The sequence below is a fragment of the Heliconius melpomene genome, chromosome 15 (assembly GCF_056956725.1).
Source record: "Heliconius melpomene rosina isolate 202511_hmr_F chromosome 15, ASM5695672v1, whole genome shotgun sequence".
NCBI lineage: Eukaryota > Metazoa > Arthropoda > Insecta > Lepidoptera > Nymphalidae > Heliconius > Heliconius melpomene.
In genome coordinates, this window is record NC_140403.1 from 3,899,374 (window position 1) to 3,923,570 (window position 24,197).

Consider the following 24,197-nt stretch of genomic DNA (forward strand, 5'->3'; position numbering starts at 1 on the left):
GCCTGCAATTTAATTTGAGTGACCATAATCATTATTTTATTTTTTTTTCTTCACGCTGTATCCCGTATGTAGCAGGGTAGGCATAGGCAGAGGAAGGGAGTGTTAATACACTCCGCTACGAACATTCCGTCGGATCCTGAAAGTGTTACGTATAGAGCCGCGGAAACATTTAATTTCTTCGAGCGGGAGTCAAATCGAATCGGGGAGCTTAAATTTCGAGACTGTTCACTTCAGGGAACCGAATTGAAAACCATCGTGCTTACAGCCAGAAGTTATTCCCCTCGACTTTCAAGAAACCGTTTACATTATGAATAAATATCACAATAATAGTATGTGAAAATAGCCCAAATTTCTCCATTTCAATATAAATAAATTTAAACAATGCTCATTGCTATCTCCTCTTATATTGTGCAACTACTTCAAATAATACAATATATACAATAGCCATAAAGACAATACCTTTATAAGTACTAGAGAAGAAATTGCCAATATAATAAAATGAAAGTTTCTGAACAGAAAACATTTGGGAACAATTGAAACGGAGACATCTTTAAGAAACTTAAAATACTTTGCGGTGCTGGCTTGGCAACTTTAATGTTATTTTATACTGGCGGTTAATTTTGGGGCTTTACTGGCACTGTGGGAAGGCGTGGTACTGTAAATACAATGGTCGTGAGTTCGATCCCCATTTGTGGTAATTAGTTGTATTTATACTTCTCATGTAGCAGAGCCACTCTATTCGAACAAGGTTTTCCAATTGACATGGCTTTAGTGTGTGAAGATTTTTTTTTTCCATTTTAAAGGTATATATTTTTTTGTTGGTAAAAATTGTGGGATGGGCACTACTAGACTATTGGGTATTACCAGACTGTTGGGATTTTAATATTGGTAGATATTTCTATGACATATATAGTATAGTATAGTATATTATAATTTTCAAACGAGACTCGAATGCTTAGTTGTTCTCCTTAGAAAATTATACCTATTTTTATTTTTATTTGGCTTTTTACATTATTTTTAACTTCATCAAATTTATATGAGAACATAATTATATCTTTGTATCTCTCTGAGATGTAATCCATAAATTCAAATTCAAATTCAAAATATTCTTTATTTAAATAGACTATTATTATAAGCACTTTTAAATCGTCGAATGAACATATCAACAAAAAGCTACCACCGATTCGGTTCGGAAGGCAGTTCTGATGAGAAGAACTAACAAGAAATATAAAATAAAGAATATTAATGTAAAATTTCATTTAAATCAATCCCCATTAACTTTCAGATTTATAGTAGGATTTAAAAAATGAATCAAATGGCATTATGCAAGTTCGTTTAATGATTCTATAAATAGTCGTCATCAGGCGACGTAAGGGGCTTTGCTGATTGCAAATTGTCTCCGCCGCTGAATACAATTTATAAGTTTCCTAGACTCTTTCCAACGTTTTATATTATATAGATTACTGTGTTTTTCATTATAAGATCTTATTATTACATTTTTATTTTATATATGAGCCCGTTGTTACGCAAAGGCAGAAGCGTGACTTTAAACTTGATAGTTGTGAAATATTGAAATATTTAATATTTTTCCCTTGCTCTGGTAACAAGGCAAGGCTCGGCACTCTTACGCTTCTCTTCAGATCTCGACGGAAAGTTAGGAACGGAAGTGTTTTATTGGGAACGGAGTATCTTAACAGTAGGGAAACAAGATTAAATTACAGTTTCGGTCATTATTTATGTTCTACTTTAAGTAAAACAAAAAAATCAATAGGCATTTAAAGTATGTAAATAAATAAATATTTTTAAAATACCTCGTAGCAATAGGAAGCATTATTTTGTATAGCTTATTTATAAGTATTTATTTAACTGATATATTCCCACTATTTACAGTATTCACAGTTTATTTTTATTTATTTTCATCTAAATTTTATGTTCTGAATACACAAATACTGTCAACGAACAATTTACACAGTTAACACACGTTCATTGCATTTTATTTTGTATATTTATTTATACAGTTTGTATGCAAAAATATTGATACATGCAAAATGATCTTTATTTCCATTACAATAGCCAAAAGGTCAACTAAGTTAGTCGATCTAAAAACAAATTTCCAACGAAACGAATCTAGTGTTATATAAAATTTTAGTGCGGGGCAAATCTATACCGTTGTTATTTAGGCTCGGTTAACCAGTTTTAGTCTACAATAAAAAATATCACTACGGCGATACGAAAACCGAGTTTGAAACTATCCTCATATTCATTTTTTTAGATGAAAATTGTAAACGAACACAGCTCGATATATATTTATATGTTAGTTGTTTTTTTTATTTATAAGAATGTATATTTGTTTTGCTTTTTGATAAAGATATAAAAAATATATTATAATATATTTGAGGCCATCACGTGTAATAGCTTTATAGAATTAATGGTTATTAAATAATAAATAATACATATATAATTGTTATCATAAATAATGATTGTAATTGACATTTGACACTTGTCATTGATTTGGCGTTTAACATATCCATCTATGATTTGATAGTTAAGTAATGGATTACTATATAATTATGATTATATTTAATAGATTTATAAAGGTAATAGTAATTAAATAATAAATAATACATATATGATAATTACAATAAATAATATATTATAATTGATAATTGACACTTGTCTAGGATTTGTAGTTTGATACATCTGCCTATGATTTGCTGGCTGGTGATAGAAAACAATGGAATTACGATAATAGTTGACTTATAGTATTATTGTAAATGTATTATATATCCTTGGCTATCTTAATTATAAATGTTAATAGAGTTATCATTAATATAATCAAATATTATTGTGATTGCAAAGGTGGTAAGTCGGTACAGGTAAGTTATACTCGTATGTAACTATACTGGGCTGGAGCAGTGAAAGGCGAGTGTTGTTATAACGTTAAGGGTACCCTGAAGCCTACAGATGTGGTCACAAGTCCACGGCACTGCTCCAAGCTTCAGATCATTTAAAAGGTAAAATAACATTACTTATAGCTACCAACCGCTTCTGATGTTTATTCGATACGACAATCCTCCAATTATTCTAATTTATCTTTATTTATTATATCTACTATCATGATTCTAACACGTGCGATAAGTGTGACTGCAATACTGAATGCCATTTAAAGGAATTGAAACTGGAACAGTCGAATTTAAAGTCACATGCTATGTGACTGCGCTACAATGGTCTATTACAGATATATGTATATACTCGTACATATAATGACATTAGTACATATAACGATATTAACATGTATGGAATTAATGTCTATTGAATGTAATGCAGGATAGCTGCCAACTAATGAAATAGATTGTGATTGTACCATTGATTTTGAAAAGAGCTGTTGAGTTTCTTGCCGGCTCTTCTCAGCAGAACTGCCTTCCGAACCGATGGTAGCTTTTTGTTTATATTTTCATTCGACGATTCAAAAGTAGTTACAATAAGTTTATTTGAATAAAGAATATTGTGAATTTGAATTTCAATTATGAAATTTGTAACATAGAAATATATAAATTGTACATAAAAATATTGGTAGCTTTACCACTTAGGGTACAAAGATTGAAAGTTCTTATGATGACGGATCACCTACTTAAGCAGGCACTCGAGCTATTATGAGAAACAACCTGTATCAAAATTGAAGTATCTGTTTCTTGGTATGTTTGTTCACGCTCATCTCAGAAAAGGTTGACAGTTTAGACTATTATATTTTAGCAAGCCTCTCTTAACATTTAGTATTTGTCTTATGTCAATCGATATATAAATAAAAAAAAATCTATTAATAACTGTTTTATTAAATTGACTGAAACTTTAATTTTCAATAGAGTTATAGATATTGTTTTTAAAATGATATAATTATTAGAAAACGAAAGTAACGCATATTAATAAATTAATTAAATTAATAAATATGGGCGGGCGAAGCCGCGAGCATGCCGCTAATCCTATATCTTATAAAACAAAGTCGCTTTTCGTGTCTGTCTGAACTTTCTAACTCTTCTTCTTCTAAACCACCCAACGGATTTTTATGCAGTTTTCACCATTAGGTCGAGTATTTTTCAGGGAAGGTTTATACATAGTTTATTATTTGTACATTCTTATGTAAATTTACATAAATACGATAAATGTGTCTAAAGTCCTACCCGTTGAGACACTTTCGCGCATGCGCTGCTTTAATGATAAGTACTACATGAAAAAAATGTACTGGAGTATTGTTCCTCTTAATAAGATCTACAAAAAAGTCCGCGAGAGCATATTTTTATCTTTTAAGGATAACGTGTAGTGATCATATTTCTGTCTAAAAATAGTAATTTCAATATATTTTTTATTGTGAGGTATATTTTTCCATAATGGTATTAATCCTTATCCTTTAAAATACTTTATTAATTTTCTACCGATTTTCTTTCTACGAAGATAAAATTTGCTTTTTACACTATTTCGAAATTGCGAATAGTTTTAGAGAAAAACGCATTTAATTGTTGACACATCACGCCGTTGACACATCAGCTGTGCCGACTCAAGTTTTACTTATCCCTTACTCTCAGCATATAAATAAGTATGTTAGTTACGTTGGCCATTTAATGTAGATGAACTGTCTTTTACTGTTTTTTCATTTTAGAGTAGTAGTAGTAGAAGTACTTTAGAAGTTGTTAAAATACTAAAACATCCTTGCTGCGAAACGCGCCTCGCGACGTTTTGCTTATTTATACACAAACGCGTGATGAGCAGTCATCGGTGGTTCAGTGGCAGAATGCTCGCCTGCCACGCGGGCGGCCCGGGTTCGATTCCCGGCTGATGCATTCTATTTAATTTTCCTCACAGGCAGCCACGTAGCGCCTACCCAACCGGTGTCGCTGTTTTAACAGCATTAACCACAAGCTCGAAAAGAAACCCGCCTGACTTTATAGCAACGAAGATTTAGATGCGTTTGCACGTATTGGATAATTCGAGTTGAATGTATTATTTCAGCGCGATATATTTGGTTTCATATTTTTTGTAGTAGTTATTACTAATAACTTATTAGTAGGTAGGTTTTTGTTTATAATTTCTTCCGTTTAAAAATAAGATTAGTAGCACAGATTTAAAATTACGGTACCTACTAAAAAATCCTTGCTGTGTAAAACAATTGGAAAATCCTTATTGAAACTACGAAAATGCGGGTTGCATTAGGGTTTAATTAATTTTCACATTATCTTAAGTGCTTTGCAAACATACATTATATGAATAATCCAGTAGTAAAAGCGGGCGAAGCCGCAAGAGGGTCGCTAGTATTTTATAAATTATGAATCGCTTCAATGAAATTATGAAATACTAATTTTCACGAGAATAATATTTCAATTTCAAATACTGTTGAAAAAAAATAATACAATATACAGCTTATTCCGGACTATTCAATCAAATGAATTATTCTGATTCCTATTAATTTGTATTTGAATAAAAAATAAATTGACGCTTCGATGGATTTATGTTTTTATTTATTCCTATATATTTAATAAAACCGATCCGTGACCTAATAAAGCTTTAAGCAAATATAATAATATACCTACTTCGATATACTTAGATATATAATAGTATGCCGCAATTCCCTATATACGAGTATATTCAAAACTCACATTGCAGCAAATTAATTCTTGTCAGTATAATAACTGATATACCACATTTTTTGTATTTTCATTATAAAAATGTTCAATATCAGATATATTATAGTTTTAACAGATTCTATTATCAATCATCAAAGGCTGGTCGTGGTGCACAAGCTCGTAAATGTACATGCAACAGGTTGTGAGTTCGATGCCCACTCGAGGAAATTAAATATTTTAATTTATTCGCCCTGGTAACTCACTCACGCAATGCCTCCAGGATTCCAAAGAAAGTAGGGAACGGAATGTTTTAACACTGGATTCTCTCTGTCTACCCTGTTAAATGCGGGATACGCTGTGAAAACAAAAAAAAACAATAATCTATGTATATAAAAGGACTTGTCCTCACTGACTGAGGTAAGACGCACGCACAGCCGTAACCGCTGACGGTAGAAACGTGAAATTTGGACAGATGTTTACTTTCGTAATCTGGACATCCACTAAGAAGGGATTTTGGAAAATTTTAACCCTAAAGCGCCGAAATAGGGGTTGAAAGTTAGTATGGAAAAACAATTAAATCGGCACCGATTCTTATAAAATTTGAAATTCAGACTCTTAAAAGTATTTAATTGAACACGTGTTTCATGGTTTTCTAGAATTCTTACCATAAGGGTGCAAATAAGGGGTTGAAAGTTTGTATGGAAAAATTCTTAAATCGCCACCGATTTTTATAAAATTTGAAATTTAGGCTCTTAAAAATATTTCATTGAACACACGTTTCATGGGTTATTAGAATTCACCCCTAAATACGTAAGCGAAGCTGCGCGCGTCGGCTAGTTTAAATATATAACTGAGAATCTGGTTCATATATTGCATAGAAACTACACCCAGGCACGTTAAAATTAGGTACAGTGAACTGCAAAATGTACGTAAACAAATATAAGCATATAGGTCGATCGAGCTCGCGTATTTGACTATCACTGGACGTCAGTTAACGGTACGATTCACAAAAATTTGGTTGATTAAATTTTCAAATAGAAATATTAAATTTTGCGCTAAATTAAAGCACACGATGGTGGAATATTGAGATTTTTTGAAATAGGTTATAAAATAAAAGAAGGAAATAAAATGTTTTCGATATATTTCATATATTTTTAGATCTATACAGAAATGAATTCAATCTAGACAATAGTCTAACAAAAACTTCCACGAAAATAAAATTTTAAATTTCGTTGTTTTTATTCGAAATTCGTTTTCACGTTTTAATACAAAAAACATATATTTAATTGAATATATATACAAATAATACAAACAATACAAATATTGTTTATAAAAATGTGGAAGTCAAAAGCGATAGTGGTCTATTTTAAATAAAAAACCACAGCAGCAGTTCTGGCAACATTGGAGCAATCCCTGAGGATCCCTGTCTGTCAACATCCTGAAAGCAATTACCAGAGATTAAAGCTGGAAAGCGTTTGAAATTACCATCCAATGTAAATCTATTTGCTTCGGAATTTCTTGCACCATTTCGGATGTAACACCTTGAAGTATCTAAGTTTCTAGTTTCTTGAATATCTACTTAAGTCAAAACTTAAGCCAAAAATTTTACAGAGTATTTATTTAATTATGAAAATTGATAAATTATAGACATTTATATTTTACTGAAAACTATTTCTATCACTACTTTCTTTAAAAGTTATTTTTTTGTGATTCCACCAGTCTTACTTTTGTGACATTATAAAACTGTTTTCTTTATACATACTTTCAAAGCTTACAGTGTTAAGTGTTAAAAGTATTTTTAAGTAAATCTTCAATTTTGCAATCAGAATTGCAGCATTGTTTTCTTGTTGTTTCAGGAGAAGAGAAAGACAAAACTTTTTCATTATGTCAGGGAAAACGTAACGCAATTTCCTATACTTCCTATACTTCCCCAAGGGTCAAACTGCTTCCGATAGCCATGATCACATCAACCTGCCCATCCGGTCCATGATCTCCAGTCGAGAAACTTTCCATACCAACAACCATCGGTACCCCTCCCTATGTGTCCTATACACTATCATTGAAACACTTTTGTTTTTTTTACTAATTATATTTATTTTAATTTACTTCAAATATATATATGTATAGAATATTAAGGACAATAAACAATACATTTAAAAAACATTGTATTCTCCATTTTACTATTCCTATAAAATATCATACTATAAATAAAGCATATCATATAGTAACAAACATATCATAAACTAATTTAACACCATTAAATTAATATTAAATTATCATTAATCTCTCCGTCAATCCTCATAAATTGTTGCTTAATACATGCTTAGATACAGCAAAGGTAAGCGTCCAGTGTCCCTTGTTAATATTCCAGCTGACTCGACAGTCCCGGACCTAAAGCTAGCAGTATATGAACAGAATAGTATAGAAGACAGTGACAAATGATAGTTTACTGTGTTTTAAGAAGTACTTAAGTTGTCTGAAGTTGTCTCTACTTGGAGTTCTTTGTGGCATTTTTAATTTATTTTACAGGCAGTGTCAAATCCTTTTGTTTTTCAGTTAATATTATTAGTAGAAATGGGCAGTAAATATATGCTTTGCTGTTATTATACTGATAGAAAAATATTACTTTTTCAATTTTATTTACGAAGCAGAATGCAATGCTTCACTGGGTCTTGCCAGAATTGGGAAATATAAAATCCATTCTTCTAAGTGGAGATCGAACCCACGGCCCACCCATCTCGGCTAAAGTCTGACGATATTTGAGCACTTCTTCTTCACCGTTTCACATTTTAAGAGTTCCTGCATTTTGAAAGGAACTTAACGCAACGTTTTGTCTTAGCAGTCTAGGTATATGAAAATAATTCAAATATGAACATCTATTGGGCTGGCATGGCGTAGAAATTATTTCTTCAGAGTGGTAATTAGGCAGAGTGCGGCGTTGAGTTCCACTACTCAACTCGCGCTGCCTCCAGAATTTGGCAGTAAGTGGGGAACATAAGTGCTTAGTGGGAACGGAGTATTTTTACACTTGTTTCATAGGTTCATAATATATATTAAATAAAAATTTGAAGCCCAATCGTGTAGAGTTCGCTAGATTATGACGATGTACTTAATGAATAATTTAAAATTATCTTAAATAGACTGGAAATTCAATTATATCTAAAGCTTTTGGGTTCCAACAAAATATTATACAAAATAATAAAATTTAATTATCTTTTCTTACATAACGCTATCCACGTTCATTATAAATACCCAAAAAGTTACCTTTTTTCAACATTTCCCAATTACCGATTTAATATAATTTTCGTTATATTTTTACACAAATTATTCTTTCAAATTAAATAAACACAGTGATAATGATATTAGGCTGTGTCAGATCCCGAAAAAATATATCTTAAGCTGGACATAACCTAATAAGTAAGAACTGCCTTTGATCTTAAATAAACGAACTAAACTTGGAAATTTCACAGCAAATTATAAGAAAAAAATATTTTATAGAACGTTCTCTTTTAAAGCTACAAAGTTGAAAAGGATTGTTAAACGATCACAGTATCTGTACCAGATAGTTTGAATACAGAGGTTAAAATGTTTTTCTTTTATTTCAGCTTCACGCTATATCCCGCACACAACAGGGTAGGCAGAGGGAACCTAGTGTTAAAACACTCCGTTCCCCACTTTCTGCCGAATTCTGGAGCGTGGCGTGTTGAGTGACAGAACTCAACGCTACGCTTTACCTCGACACCAGAGCGAAAAAATTGAAGTATAAACGTAAATAAATATTTCACTTCCTCGTGGGGATCGAACCTTGTGCCACTGCGTCACGACGGCCTCTTTTCTCTTTTATTTCATACTGTATTAAATAAGCAGTGACTATAAAAAGCCAATCAAATGCGAGTCGGACTCCCATACCGAGGGTTTCGTGCCAATTTCGAGATTATATGCCAACGGCTTATACAATTTAAACCTTGACAAACTTAAATTGGCGGAAGCGTGCATTCATTTTGTATGAAATAAACTACAAGTATAAATTTATAATCATTTTTTTTTCTTTGAAATACATACAAATTTTTACTTTTTATCAATTTCCGAGAATCCGCTGGATTCAAAGGGCGCAGGACCGGACAAAGTGGCGTGACTTAGGGGAGGCCTATGTCCAGCAGTGGACGTTGAAAGGCTGATGGATGGATGGATGGACCTCCACGCGATATCAAGATAAACACAGACGACAAACGGACAGACGGATAACAAAATAATCCTTTAAGGATGTCGGTTTATCTTTTGATATACGAAACCCTAAAAAAATATATTTTTGTATCTTTATGTATTCTGAAATACCTTCCAAGTTGTCGATATCAGTACAAATTAATTTAAAACATTAGATATTGATATTTTATAAGTAATTAAGTTTTTATTTATTTTTCTATATAAATAAAAACAATTATTAAGCTGTAAATTCTAAAGTCAAAGTTATCTATCTCCTAACCGTGCCATTAATTTTAAAATCCCTCTTTACGGTGGAAGGGTAGGTATTAATGACGTCGGCGATACTAATTAATATACGTCGCGTAGTATAAGTACATGGCCGTCGTGATATGGCTGTTATCTATCTATATATATAAAATCGAAAGGTCACTCACTCATCACGAAATCTCAGAAACTACAAGTGCTAGGAATCTCAAATTTTGCATAGGAGTTACTTATAGGACGTAGGTGCTCGCTAAGACGGGAATTTGCAATATTCGACTTGTAAGGGGTTGTTTTTGGGGTCGAAAGTTTGTATGAAACTTCGTTACTACAAATGCTAGGAGCCTCAAATTTTGCATAGACGTCACTAGGATGTAGTCATGGAGACAGAAATCAATAATAACATAGTTCACGCGGGTGAAACCGCGAGCGGGCCACTAGTTTGTTTATATATATTTAAAATTACAAATGTTTTAGTTTAAGACAAAGTTTATATGATTTAATTTTTATTTTGTCCTCGACGTCACCAGTCCGAATAAAAAATACAGTCAAATTGAAATTCAAAATAATCTTTAATCAAATAAACTATTACAAACACTTTTGAATCTTCGAATGAACATATGAACAAAACGCTACCACCGGTTCGGAAGGCAGTTCTGAAGCTACCACCGGTTCGGAAGGCAGTTCAGCTGAGAAGAGCCGGCAAGAAACTCAACAGTTGCTCTTTTCAATGTCAATGGTATATTTTACCTCCAAATATTTTTTTGTTAGAATTTTTTTTTATTCTCATTGATAACCTCCTTTTACAGAAGTCGGTAAAAAAATTGGATTGGACATTTTTGGGGAATGAATTATGTTTTTTCTCCCTTTGGAAACAAGACAAACCGAGGAGTTTTTCGTCACTCAGTATCGAATATCTCAAAAATTGGACGGAAAATAGAGGATGAGGGTCTTAACACTAGGTTCTCTCTACCTACCCTGGTATATGAGAGCTGAATAAATATTACTTACTGAATGATGAAAGTCTACGCTTTTTATTTACTAGACCAGAGGAATATTTATAAAAAAAATATTTCATTATCATCATCATCCTCATCATCATCAGCCTGTCCTCGTCCACTGCTGGACATAGACCTCTCCAATGGCACGCCACTGAGCTCGATCTTCAGCTCTTCGCATCCAGCCGCTGCCCGCCACTTTGCAAATATCGTCACCCCATCTAGCTGGAGGACGTCCTACATTACGCTTGCCGAGGCGTGGTCTCCACTCTAGAACGCGCTTACCCCAACGGTCATCGGTTCTGCGGCAAATGTGACCAGCCCATTGCCACTTCAGCCTGCTAATCCTTAATAAATATTTAACATTATAAATAAAATATTTAACAAAATAAAATTAGAACCTACAATCATCACTGTCAATCTGACATACATCAACTATCAATGTATTTGGCGTCATTGTATGTCAATCTGACATACAATGACGCCAAATTACATTTAATTTGCAACAGTTTTTTAAAAAGCACAAAGATACTCTCTTTTCTCTATATTTAAAATCCTCAAAATAACAATTCTCAGCTAATTAAAAACGTAATTTAGTATAAAATCTTTGAATGTAAGTAAGATTTAGGGGAAGGCAGTAATTACCTATAGCGGCGTAATTGACTGCGACACCAGTAATTGCTCGGCGCGACCGTGCCACTCGCTTGATGAATGGAGTTAGCTGGAAATTCGTTTGGCAAGTGTCTAGACAACATGGCTGTAAAAAATTAGATTCTTAATTTATATATTTTTATATTAGACCATCTTACTAAAATTCGGAACTTTATGTCCAAATTTGTTCAATATATTTTTGAGATATTAATAATAATTACTTGTTTCATTTTAATAATATAAACAGTCACGCCACTATAAACAGTAAGACTATATTTCTAGACTTCTCGAGTTCTAGAGAACTGAAGAAGTAAAATACTTTAAATATAAACATTTCTTGGAATGACAATTGAGCCTACAGTATTCGCTATACTAGTCGATGTCAGTGGGATTAAAATAAAATACCTAACAATTTATTTAATCAACTTAAGTGAAGTCAGGAAGCAGTACTAGTTGCTTATACGATAGATATCTTATTTAACCAGCTTTTCGATCTGTTCGTATTATTTGACATTTTATACTTAGTACATTTACTGTAGAATAAAATATATTACAATTGAAAGGTGTACCCAATGACAGTTTTAAATTTATAATCCACTCAGAACAATGTTAATATTAACAATATTAAGACACTTCGTTCCCGTTAAGACACTTTCGTTCCTGCCTGTACACCGAAATTTTTATATTAGCCACATCGTTACAATTCACGCAAAAGTGTAATAATCCATGGATTTTTCAAAAGTAATAAACAATTGAAGCTTAGAATAAAATATAATTTATTATTTTTAAGTGCCTATATAAAACCATATTTCTGTAAAATATGCTAAACCACAGAAGAGGAGATTAACTGTTGCTGGTGCTGGTTATAAAGCGAATCCAACCGCTCAATATTCATGGCATGACAATGAGGTGGTTAATCTCCGCCGATACCTGGGAAACGTAATCATATGAAACCACAGAAAATATTACATTTTAGCTATAATATTAGCTTCACGCTTTATTTATATATATATATCTATACTCATAATAAAATTGTAACTGATGGGTGTCTGTACATGGATGATATGTATACTTTAGGTTTCGAAAGTAATTCAGATGAGAAACTAAATAATTGTGTAACGGGTGAACTCGCGAGCGGATCATTAATATAGCAGTGGGCCAGAGAGGCCCACACATATGCAGAGGGAACCTGGGAACTTAGTGATAAGATACTCCGTTTTCATTAAGACACTTCCGTTTTCCACTTTCAATTGAATTCTGAAGGCATTGCATGTTGAATAGCGGAGCTGAACTCCGCGCTTGACCTTGGCTTGGCTTGGCTTTGGCAGAGCGAGTAAATGGAAAAATTAAATATTTAATTTGCTCCAGTGAGAATCAAACCCACAATCTGTCACGTCTATATAGATTCATATAGTTAAAGATATTTAAACAAATTACTCTAATTAAGTTGAGATATTCAATCACTACAAACTAGAAGCCAATATAAACAAATTCTGTTTGCTATATTGCAATATGGAGATGATGGCTGGGCCTGTGGGTTTACAGAATGCCGACCATTTACATCCAAGGAAATCCGAGATGCCAACAACCGAACTCGGTCAAAGCTTATCGACTCAGACCGTTTAACCGTATAGAGCCTCAGTACTAATGTATCAAGCAAAGGCTAGGGTATTCCAAATATTCTCTCTACTGGTGTGCTGAGATTGTTGGAATTATAATCAACTTCACGCTGTATTCCACATACAGCAAGGTAGGCGGAGGGAACATAGAGTTAAGACACTACGTTTCCCACTTACTGCCGAATTTTTGGAGGCATTGAGTGTTGAGTGGTGGAACTCTATGACGAGCTTTTACCTTGGTGTCAAAGCGAACCCTTGGACCACTGCGCCACGACGGTCTCGAATTTTATGTAAGGCTATGTGTGAAAATGTTTTAATTAAATTAAAATTCTTCGAAATAGAAGTTTTTGCTTAAATTATTAAGAATACAAACGAAACGATAAAAAAACAATTTTGTTTAATAGTAACCGATCTATTATAACAAAAAGTATCAATCGCAGGTTTGATTCTCATCATGAATTGGTTCACTAGCGTACCTACAGGTTCGCTACGTAGGTATATCTTCACTTCTAAAAGCATGGACCGCATCTTATGTAGGGCAAGCAATATAAAAATATATATGGGGGTCAGTCGTAACGCAGAGGCACAAGTGTTTGACTGTGGACGCGAAGGTTGTGGATTCGATTCACACTCGAAAGAATAAAATATTTAATACTTACAATTCTTCGCTTTAGTGTGGAGGCTAAGCGCAGCGTTTAGTTCCGCCACTCAACACACAATACCTCATCCAGCGGAAAGTAGCAAACGGAGTGTATTAACACTAGGCTCTCTCTGCCTACCCTGTTACATGCGGGATATAGCATGAAGTTGAAAAGAAAATATTGAATATAAAAACAGTTTATTCACGATTTCTTTTTGTCATTCAATAAGAAACGTAATTAAACCAGCAAATAATAAGAATCCAGGCTATAGGATACGCTAAGAGCCCCTCGAAGCTTTTTAAAAATAACACCAGCAAAAATACCTTTTTCATTCATTCATTTGGCCTGTAGATGTTTTTCAAGCTTCTAATAGAATAACGTCGTGTTTTTGCAAATAAATTCATGTTTCTAAAATTGTTTTTTCACGTTATGTTTATTAATTTGGTTTTCTTATTATAAATTTTGTAGATAACTGACTTTTAGTTTGTAATTTTTCCTCTCTTCACTTTCCTCTATATTTTTAAGGCAAAGCGTGTTGGGTGGCGGAATTCAACACCGCGCTTTACCTCGACACTGGTGCGAAAGAATGAAAATATTAAATATTTCATTTCTTCAAGTAGGAATCGAAGTCATAACCTGTCTCCGCATAGGCATTTATAATTTTAAATCAAAATTTCTAATGTAATTTTATATTAAGGATAGAAAAAATATTCTTAGACTAAAAAAGTTATTCTAGCTTACTTTTACCAATTTGAGGCTAAAGAGATAAAAAAATAAACGTTAAAGATCTTAGACGTCGATCCCTTAGTGGTCATGGCTTGGACTATTTCCAAGAGTGGAGTGCCGCTACGTTCATTTTTTTATACGTTTTCTAAAAATATTTATATCTTAAAGTTGGAAGTACTTATACTAAACTTTAAATATATTATGAAATGAATAATCTTTCTCTGCATTTATGAAAATAACACACTTTACAACAAAGTAAGAGAGTAGTAACTTTTTAAACTTTATTCAGCTTATGAGGCAAGAGGCAAACTTGGAGCAAGTAAATTATGTTGCTAGTTCATTTTGGGAAAGTTTGAAAATTTCGGCGTTGTTATAACTTTAGATATAATATGTAGTTATTAGTTGGCATATAAAGATATGACTAAGTTTATTACTTCTATTATTTTAATCTATTTTATACTAAATAGATTTTCTTGATGCAAGCATGTTTTAGACTCTAGAGGTCTGGGTTTGAGTCCTACTAGAGGAATGATTTTTTTATCATTTCTTCACTCTGATAACAAGACAGTTTGGTGGTGTGTCTCGTCATTCAACTGAAAACACCTGAAAATGGTGCTGAACGACGGAATGCTAAGTGACCTAACACTACCTTCCCTCTGCCCAACCAGCTTTACGTGTAATATAGCGCGAAGGTAAAAAAAAATTGTTAAAATCACTAATAAATAAAGGATACATTTTTTTATTTTTTTTTTTTTTATATTTAAATTTTATTTTACAACATAAGTAATAATAAATATATAGATTAGAAGCCAAGCTAGAATGATAGATCACCCATTCACACACTCGCCCCATACAAGTTACAGAGTAGGTGCAGGTGCATTTCAAAGCGGTTCACAGTACGAACACAGCAGTGGCAAAGGATTAACGCTAGATGGTTATTCCTTTGCAGTTCCAAACTAAGGTAATTGCTTTTAGGCCTCTTAGAGGCATTCTCTAGGGATGGAAATGACCTGGATAAAATGGTGTAGCTTCTGTCGACCATAAATTTTAACTCGTAGAAATACTATTAAATATTATTTTACAGTAAGATATATAATAGTTGTTTGAGGCCATCAGCGCGCAGTGGTATAAGCACTGACTGTTAACGTGATGGATGGATCTTGGAATTCGAGGAAAAATGGAGAACAGAGTGCCTTAACATTAAGATGCTACTTTTTTAAGTTACATTTTTTATCTTAATGCGTGCTTAAGCTAATGCTAATGATAATATTAAGAGACGTATCAGAGAGTATATAATTATGTATTTCATCACTATTTACTTTCTGTATATTTTATCTTGAGTAGCATTGTGTATGGAGTAACGTATGTATTATCTTCATCACGATAACGACAGCATATGTCTACATACTACGTATCCTACTAATATTTTGAATGTAAAAGTTTATGAGGATGGATGTTTGTTCCACTTTCACATAAAAACAACTAAATTAATTAAGATGAAACTTTACAATAAAATAGCTTATATACCAAAATAAAACATGGGCTACAATTTATGTAAAAAAATTGTATAATTTGGATATAATATAATTATTTATTTTACAAAATCAGACAAAATTGAACTGATAACCATCCCATTTGCTGTCTAATTCCGTTGTACTATGCAACAATAGCTTCTATAATCACGATAATTTGTATATATACAGTAAAAATACACGTTATAATTCCATAAACATGTAAAACAACAAAAATAAAATAAGAAAATACAGATGTCGTTTATATTAGATTACATTTACCTAGCTGTATGTAAATAAAGACATTTATAGAGGAAATATTTTACAATAAATATTATGTCAAAGTTTTCAAGCATAAAAGAAAATGGCAAACGCCCCCGCCTTTTATTTGTTTTGGGTGGTTCAAAGCATTCCTTTGAATTTGCCTTTGGAAAGATCTTTATATATTGCTCCTTATTCCTTTGTAGCTAGTATTTGTTCTACAGCATATACTTTTATTAAATTAGCGAATTATTTTTACATTTTTAAATATAAATTATTATAAAAAAAAAGATACATTTAAAAATATAAAAAATTATTAGTATTTGTTCTTATTATTATCATCCTAATGAGTTGAAGTAGAAAAACCATGACATTTATTTGGTATTGAAAATAATTTGCTCGATTTATGTTCACTTTGAGAAAGTCCTTTTTTAGGGTTCCGTATCACAAAAGGTAAAAATAAGACACATATAGGACCACTTTTTTGCCATCTATTCATGTGTACCATTTATCTCGAGTCCGCGTGATGATATCAAGCTGAAATAAATATCAAATATCGAAGTAAATGATTCCTTGAAACACAAAAAAAAAATAAAAAACAACAAGATTCTAAGTCAACGGAATCAAAAAAAAGGAACGTTTAGCATCGATTTTGCTCCATTTAGTTTGAAATTCGCTGTTTAACCAAAACCTATAGGGTACTTCCCGTAGACCTACATAAATAAAAATTTTGCATGAAGTGAGATTTACTTATTTTACAATACAAATAAAAAAACGTCGAAAAAGAAACATTTACAGGATATACAAAAACATACATTTTATCCGAAAACTACACATATGTAGGCTTGTAATCATTTATTTTTCATAAAGTTATTCAAGTGATACAAAAAAAAATATAAAAAGGAAGGTAAACTTAGTATAAGTTTTAAAGAAAAGTTAACAGATACGCGTACACTAGTTGAATACATAAATGGAGGTAGAATCTTTTTGAAGCTTTCTTTTAATAAAATAAAGATATAGGTATATTATAATAAAGTATTGGGGCCAGCCGTGGCGCAGGAGGACAAGCGTGCGACTGCTTGCCACGACGGTTGTGGGTTCGATTTCCACTCGATGGAATGAAATATTTAATATTTTCATTTATCTCTAATACCGAGGCCAAAGCGCGTTATTGAATTTAATCATTTAATGCACAATGCCTCAAGAATTCAACGGAAAATGGAGAACGGAGTGTCTTGACATTAGGTTCCCAGTTTCCCTCTGACTACCCTGCTATCTGCGGGATACAGCGTGATGTGCTTATAATAAGTTAAGTATTTAACTACTTTTTTCACTAAATATTGAATTTAAACTGACATTTCAACGTAATGGATACACCAGGGAATAGTATCCCACTGCACCATATTGGACTTCAGCTTAGATTCAATCTGAGACATTCCAAGTTGGTTTGTGACCCTCGGGGCTGCAACACTGTTGCTCTATACCATTCTGTAATGGAAACAGAAATTCAATATTAAAACTTATACCTATATTTTCTCCAAGGTATGGCGGATATGGAAAATATTTTTAAACTTTTATATTTTAGTTTGACTAAAGAAATCCTAGAGAATATTGACTTAGAGTATAGAAAGAAAATATGATTTTAAAAAATAAATTCACTTAAGCCAAGTCGCAAAATGTATGTATTAAATCTACATTTTTGGCCATTTTTGGCCAATTTAATTTAATAATAAGAAGAATTTTCAGTTTAATTTAATAATAAGATGATTTTGTGCGTATGGCAACATTACAGATATTTTTCAAATTCAAATCCAAAATATTCTTTATTCAAATATGATTTTACAAGTACTTTTGAGTGTTCGTATAAATATTTAGCTATCACCGGCAGCCAGTTGCGCTGAGGAGAGACGGCAGCTCAACAGTCGCTCTACAATTTATTATTTATATGTAGGTTTTAAGCTCTAAATTCATCACTTTTTATGCATCGAATTCGCTTTTTATACTTAAATTTATTCATTTCCACATCAAATATTCTACAATAAAATTGCTAAAAAGTATAGAAGATAATATATTTTTTATTGACTTGGCAGTAAGTATTTTGGATTTCAAATAGTTGGATTTAAAATAAGTGCATACGCCTGCAAACTTAAGTTTATCAACTTTTGTAAATTATATTTCAATTCTTAAATTATACGGAACCCTCAATAGGTGAGTCCGGCTCGTCTTTAACGAATTTTTTTTATATAATACATAAAAGACTGTCAGTATCAAAAAATATCAATATTATTGTTATATTAAAATATTCACAGATGCAATACCACATTTTTAACTTTAATATAAACAAGTACAGTGACAGCGCCGTTAGTTAGTTTTAGTCTAAAAACAATATTGGTCGTTCAACTAAAATTACAATGACACACATCGGGCGGTCTCTGCGCGATGCTCGACCTCTCGCTAAATTGGATTTAGATCAAAATTGGCGCTCGGATCAATAAACTGAACACACCAAAATATAAACGTTTAAATATTTACAATAGGTTCCCTCTGCCTACCCTGCTATGTGCGGGATGCAGCGTGAAGCTAATGTTTCTTTTTTTTTTTAAATATTTACAAAACCACAGTTGTCGTCCCTTTGCCAGTATTGCTGAGTTCCCTAATGTATTAAGAAAATAGCAGGAAGTCAAGAGCATATTATCGAGTTATTTATGATGAAATACAATCACAAACAACTTCACATATGCCTTACTTTTATATTCTGAATTCATTACAATATTATATATGTAGGTACTGAACAAGAAATTACTCCAAAATTCGACGGAATACTAGCGTCTCAGGTTCCCTCTGCCTACCCTACTATGTGTGGGGTACAGAGTGAAACTACAAAAAAAATTACAACAAAGATTTTTTTCCCTCTGTATAGCAAAATCAGACCAAAAAGTCAAAAACAATATCCAAAATTCTTCTTAAAACGGTATGCTCTAGTAAAGTAGGTGTATATCGTAAAATCCACGTATCTACACAAAGAGTGCAATATTACGTATATTTTTTCATCAATGTCCTATAAAAGTATATAGACACGCGAATCGTATTGTATTTTACTATGGTGCATTGTTATTAACTTTATTTAAGCAGAATTTAAGCGAAAAAAGCAACAAGGCCGTTATGGCGCAGGGATACAAGCGTGTGATTGTAATGCGGCATTGTGGATTCGATTCCCATTCCATGGAATGAGTTATTATATATTTCTTCTCTGCCTCGCGCCTTCGCGCCTCTGTCGATGCGTTTCGATTAAATATTTTAAATTTCTGAGAAATTAGCAATATTTAAAAAAATATTTAACTCGAAATTGACTCTATCTTGTTTTTTATAAATATATAAACATATGAATATCTTCAAATTATATATAAATATTTATTTACGCCAACATTATTTTACTTCAAATTTAATTCTCAGTTCAGTAATAACGTGAAAAGTAATTAAAAAAGATTTTCTATATAAATATTTTTTCTCGATATAAAATTTTAAATTATATTTTTAATCTACGACTACGCGAAACGTAAACCAAAAATATAAGTTTATACGATTGCAGTTTAAATACCAACTGAGCCGTTTCGAATTAAAACAAACTATTTCAATTTCGGTTTATCTTTTGTTATTTTAGCGGCGTCCATGGAATTTTTAATCTTTATTTTCTCATGAATACAAGGTATTCCTTATTAAAATATTATACGGCATCGGATTTCATTTTGCTAATAGTTTAATTAGCATAAGTACTTAAGCATAGTTATAAGGTAGTAGGTATATGTTATCTTCTAAGATTTTAAATAGATCTGTGGTCCAATGATGTCGCCGTGATTTTATATTTCAAATTAGATAAAATTATTTAATTTGTATAACTATGATAGTAAATATCTTCAAGCTTCTTAAACATCTTTTATTGGTAATGTTTCTAAAACATCTAATAAAACAAAGCTATGTATTATCCTATCCTATATCTTATAAAACAAAGTCGCTTTTCGTGTCTGTCTGAAATTTCTAACTCTTCTTCTTCTAAACCACCCAACGGATTTTTATGCGGTTTTCACCATTAGGTCGAGTATTTCTCAGGGAAGGTTTATATATAGTTTATTATTTATACATTCTTATGTAAATTAACATAAATACGATAAATGTGTATAAAGTCCTACCCGTTGAGACACTTTCGCGCATGCGCTGCTTTAATGGTAAGTATTACATGAAAATAATGTACTGGAGTATTGTTCCTCTTAATGAGATCTACAAAAAAGTCCGCGACAGCATATTTTTATCTTTTAAGAATAACGTGTAGTGATCATATTTCTGTCTAAAAATAGTAATTTCAATATATTTTTTATTGTGAGGGATATTTTTCCATAATGGTATTAATCCTTAACCTTTAAAATACTTTATTAATTTTCTACGTTAAACGAAGATAAAATTTGCTGTTCACACTATTTCGAAATTGCGAATAGTTTTAGAGAAAAACGCATTTAATTGTTGACACATCACGCCGTTGACTCATCAGCTGTGCCGACTCAAGTTTCACTTATCCCTTACTCTCAGCATATAAATAAGTATATTAGTTACGTTGGCCGTTTAGATGTACATCAAAACTGACTTTTACTGTTTTTCATTTTAATAAGTACTTGAGAAGTTGTTACAATATCAAAACATCCTTGCTGCGAAACGCGCCCCGCGACGTTTTGCTTATACAAGCGCGTCATGAGCAGTCATCGGTGGTTCAGTGGTAGAATGTTCGCCTGCCACGCGGGCGGCCCGGGTTCGATTCCCGGCCAATGCATTCTATTTTATTTTCCTCACAGGCAACCACGTATTGCTTGCTTTTCATCAGGGACAGAATACCCTCTTAAGCATTAACCACAAGCTCGAAAAAAAAAAACCCGCCTGCCTCTATAGCAACGAAGATTTAGATGCGTTTGCACGTATTGGATAATCGGAGTTGAATGTATTATTTCAGCGCGATATATTTGGTTTCATATTTTTTGTAGTAGTTATTAGTAGGTAGGTTTTTGTTTATAATTTCTTCCGTTTAAAAATAGTCATTTAAATATATTTTAATAAGTACTTGAAAAGATTAGTAGCACAGATTTAAAATTACGGTACCTACTAAAAAATCCTTGCCGAGTAAAACAATTGGAAAATCCTTATTGAAACTACGAAAATGCGGGTTGCATTAAAGTTTAATTAATTTTCACATTATCTTAAGTGCTTTTCAAACATACATTATATGAATAATCCAGTAGTAAAAGCGGGCGAAGCCGCAAGGGGGTCGCTAGTTCTCCTCTATTTCAACTTTATTTTAGCTTAAATATACAAAAATGACAATTTAAACGTGACGTCTAAATGTTGAAGGAAATGTCTTAACACGAAGTTCCCTGTTTCTATCCCGCAATGCGGGAAAAAGCGTGAAGCTAATTTCTATAAACAACATTTTAAAAAAAAGAAGTCTTTAGAGTAACTTAATCGAATTGAAACGGTTGAACGTATTTTAAATGACTTGTCACGTATTCAATCAAATCAGTCAAATGAAGCTTTAAATGGTGCAGTTCCATGCGAGTGGTGCTGAGTAATAGCATCGCAGGGTCGTTATTGATAGCTCGTCCGCGTGATATATCTACATTCGTTTTGGAAATGCAGCTTAGATACCTTCACTGAACGTTGACTTCTACAGTTGTAGGTAACTAGTAAATGAACGATTCTTGTTTTGTCGTTTGAATACTGATAATTGCCGTGTTTGTATTGTTTTTCTTTATTTTTTCCTGTGTTTAAGTTAAAATATATTCTAAATTTGGTTTTTTCAATTTCTACTATGTTCTTATCTATTGATTGTCACTAATTGCCCCCTAAAATGGGGCTGTATCGCGCATTAAGCAGGCAGAGGTCACCTCAGGACCTAGTGTTAGCACACTTCCATTTCCCACTTTCCGCCTGAATGCGCATGTCGAAAGGCGGAACTTAGCGCCGCGCTTTACCCTAGTTACCATAGCGAGGAAAAGAAATGATTGAATATTTAATTTTCTTATGTGGAAATTGAACACACAACTTATCGCGTTAATATTTGCTTGCTATACAAATATCTTTTGTATGAAACAAGAATACATAACTAATCTGAAGGTTGGGGGCTGGGGACAATTGGTCACGCGCCTCTGTCATCACGCTGCTCTTTACATTTTATGACATCCTCTTCCGGGATTTCTGAAGCCTGTTTGTATTATTATTTTCGTCTTGTTATTATATATACAATCGTTATTATTATAAGTTTTAATAATAATAATTTAAAATTGCTTATGTGTTTTTTTCAGGTTCACGCTTATATTAGGGTAGGCTGAAGGAACTAAATTTCTTAATTAAAATAGTGATATTTTTTCAGGCTAACCCTTTTTCGTGTATAAAAGATAAGGCGGAAATGTAGTCAGGACACTCTATTCTTTGCCTATAGTTCCCAACCCTCTTTCTTCTTTCGAAAATTTAAAATGAAGTGGAGGAATTTTGTTGTATTAGGATGTGGAAATGAAAATAATTTAAATACTCTTTATTAGCTCACTGAGTGACTTCAAATACAAATATATATATTTTTTTATTTAAATCGTAAAAAAACAAAGAAATCCTAGAATAACATATATTATGTACATATATAATATGTATTATAAAATAAAATATTACGTTACTGAAGCTAATGAAGGTAATCAAAGAAAAGCACCTCGCGAGTGTGTGACAAAGTAATTAGATGCTAATGGAACATGATTACGGTAAGCTTTTTGCAAGATCACGTGAAAGTAACAACACCTGTATATTAAAATTATCTAGGCACCTGCAACTCGGTTGACATTATGATATTTATATTTTATTTATTTTTTCAGATTTACGTATGTAAGGTAGGCAGAGGGAACCTAATGTTAAGTCTAGAACTTTTCGCCTTTACATTCATGGTATTCTGGAGATATTGTGTGTTGAATAGCCAAACTTAACACCGCGGTTTGACGTCGATGCCACATGAACGAATAAATGAAATTAATTATATTTCGTTGTGTCCACTAGCAATTAAATTAAGTATTATATATTAAAAATAACTAAAAACATTTTTTATTTAACAATTCTTGTTGATATTGACGTCGAAACGACCGTTTTTGATAATAAATGTGAGAAATAAAAGTTATTTTAACATAATTAGTGGAAAGGAAATTGAGGAACGGAGTGTCTGAACACTACGTTCCCTCTGCTTATCCTATTATATGCGGGATAATATAAAAAATATAAAAAATATTTGTACTATTTAGATTTTAAAATAAAAAATAAGGAAGAGGAATAAAAAGTTCTTAGCCTACGTTATACTTGAAAACTCAAAAAAAAAATATACAAAGATGTTTCTACAAAATTTCAGCCGCCGGATCCTGATCAAATTTCTAGACGAAATATTCTGAGAACACGCTTCAGCAGAACAAGAGATAATGAAATGAAAATAGCAACGACCTAGATGTGAATATATTTTAGCTTTTTTGTGCCATATATTTTGTGGTGGACTGGATCTAATCCCGGGTAATGGGACGTAATAAAATGTAAGAGGGCAGGAGTAACGACAAACGTGCGCGCGTGACCTGTTATCTTTAGCTTCCAGATTACTAAAGTAAACACAACTTCTTATTTGAGCCACTTTTGAGAAACGAACATGAAT